At 51.0% G+C, this 2,329-nt stretch overlaps 1 pseudogene; it reads right to left on the reverse strand.

Moving 5' to 3' along the window:
• Positions 1–1,230: 1,230 nt before the first annotated feature.
• On the reverse strand, positions 1,231–1,861 carry LOC135964978 (large ribosomal subunit protein eL19-like; annotated as a pseudogene).
• Positions 1,862–2,329: the final 468 nt, after the last annotated feature.

Genomic DNA, 2,329 nt, shown 5'->3' on the forward strand with positions numbered 1-2,329 from the left:
CCATAGAAACCCTATTTTAAAAAATCCTACTGACAGTAAAGCATAAAGAGCGCTCTTCTGGTGTGAAGATAAAGGCAGCCCAGAAGTGAGATGCCCTGGGGAAGGTAAAGTGGAGAAGGAAACTCAGAACCATTTGCTCCATCTATTCAGTCCATCACCCAAGGGTCTGAGAACGTGACTTGCAGCGCTGGGGCCAAATAGCAAAAGGCCTGCCGGAGCCAGCCCGAGCTGGCTGGACAGAAGCCTAACCATCCTGGAGATCAGGGAGACATAACTCAGCTGTAATAGCCTCTCCGGCAGGCCAGGGCTGCCATGGCAGGTGGGCAGGCTTCCTGTGTCAGGGTCTGAAGAGTGCTGGTCCCTGGCACACCCACAACCCTGTAATGAAGGGCAAGGCTGCCTATATAATCAGAGAGGGGCACACATAGCAATGCCCCTCCTAGCTGGCCGTGAAGGATTCGGTGGATCACTGAGACCCTTATTCTACTTCCTCTCCTACCAAAGAGCTTGTTTACCAGCTCATCTCTGTTCACTGGAACTTCTGAGAGAAGATATTGTCTTCCTAAGAGTACATGGCACTGGGGGAGCCCGGGCATTCACTCCTCAGCCCCCATCAGTCGCTGGTGAGAGCTGCTTCTGCTTCTGGTGGTGTTACCTATCCAGCAACGCAGCCCGCCCTAGAATAGGGACAAGCACATTCTCAGCCACAGAATGCCATCAGCGGGGGAGCTTGCTTGCAGCTGTAGCAAACTATGAGCATAGAAAGCAATGAGGAGAGCAGGGGTGCTATAGCCAGGGCCCTGACGGTATCTGCTTTGGTCTGAACAGCCCACAGGCCATATCAAATAAAATGTCCCTTGCCTATGTGCCCAGGTCTTAGCATTACTTTTTCTAGAAGCTTTTCTGAGATGTGACACACACACATCACTGCCTTCTAGAGAGCCTTCAGAATGTTACCCAGGCCTTTCTCAATTACTCGGTTACTGAGCCCACCCAAAGGCAGTAGGGCCGAGAGGTGGATCCAATGACCCCAGGCCCTGCCTAGTCCCTCAAATAATGTCTGCTGAAGACACACAGCCCCCAGAGGCTAATTGAAACTCCCATGGCCTCCCTGAATTGGGAAAGAGTAGGAAATTATATGCCATTTATTTATTTTTTAAGGCTTGTTTTATTTTAATGGCTGATCTATGTAATCACAGAGGCCAGTATGTACAGACAAAGGGGGAGCTTTTATTTCTTGGTCTCTTCCTCCTTAAACCAAAGTCTTGATGATCTACTCCTTCTTGGCCTGGAGGCGCTCTTCACGGTGCCTGCGTGCTTCCTCGATCTTAGACCTGCCGGCCTCAGCCTGGTCAGCCAGGAGCTTCTTGCAGGCTTTGTCTGCCTTCAGGTTGTGGATATGTTCCATGAGAATCCACTTGTTTTTTGAACACATTCCCCTTCACCTTCAGGTACAGGCTGTGATACATGTGGTGATCAACCTTCTTAGATTCATGGTATCTTCTGTGACACGTGTGGTGATCAATCTTCTGAGATTCACGGTATCTTCTGAGCAGCTGGCACAGAATCCTCATTCTCCTCATCCACATGACCTTCTCTGGCATTCGGGCATTGGCTGTACCCTTTCACATACCTATGCCCATGTGCCTGCCCTTCTGGCAGGCCAAGGTGTTTATCCAGCATTGAGCCAGGAATGGACAGTCACAGGCTTGCGGATGATCGGCCCATCTTTGATCAGCTTCCGGATCCGCTGATGGGAGTTGGCATTGGCGATTTCACTGGTCTCCTTGGGGTCCAACCAGACCTTCTTTTTGCCACAGCGGAGGACACTAGAGGCAAGCCTCTTCTGAAGCCTGAGCATACTCAGCAGTGAAAAGAAAGAACCAAGACGAAAGCAAGGGACAAGATGCCTGGGCAGGGGGGACCCTTGGCCACTGCTTTTCTCATGGAAAGGGGTCACCAAAACTAGGACCTTTCCTCAGAGATGTGCCCAACACTTGAGATGGACAGCCCAGCAACGCCCCAGAATGTTCTGTTGCCCCCACACTCAGTGGGCCCAGACCACTGCCTTCATCTGTAGTTCCCAAGCCAGCCTCTTCCCTGATACCACCTGCCATTTCACATGATCTACCCTTCCCATCCCCTCCAACCTGGCACTTCTGTTCTGCTCACACTGTGACTATGAGAAACAACAGCCAGTGGAAGAGACAGCCCTGATGATGAACTCAGCTCGCTTTAGTTTTACACGCGGTTGTCAGTCAGAAAGCCGTATGTCTGGGTCTGCACACACTTTTGCTATCAATCAGTAAAGTAGCCAGGGATTGTGGAT

The sequence above is a fragment of the Macaca fascicularis genome, chromosome 9 (assembly GCF_037993035.2).
Source record: "Macaca fascicularis isolate 582-1 chromosome 9, T2T-MFA8v1.1".
Taxonomy (NCBI): domain Eukaryota; kingdom Metazoa; phylum Chordata; class Mammalia; order Primates; family Cercopithecidae; genus Macaca; species Macaca fascicularis.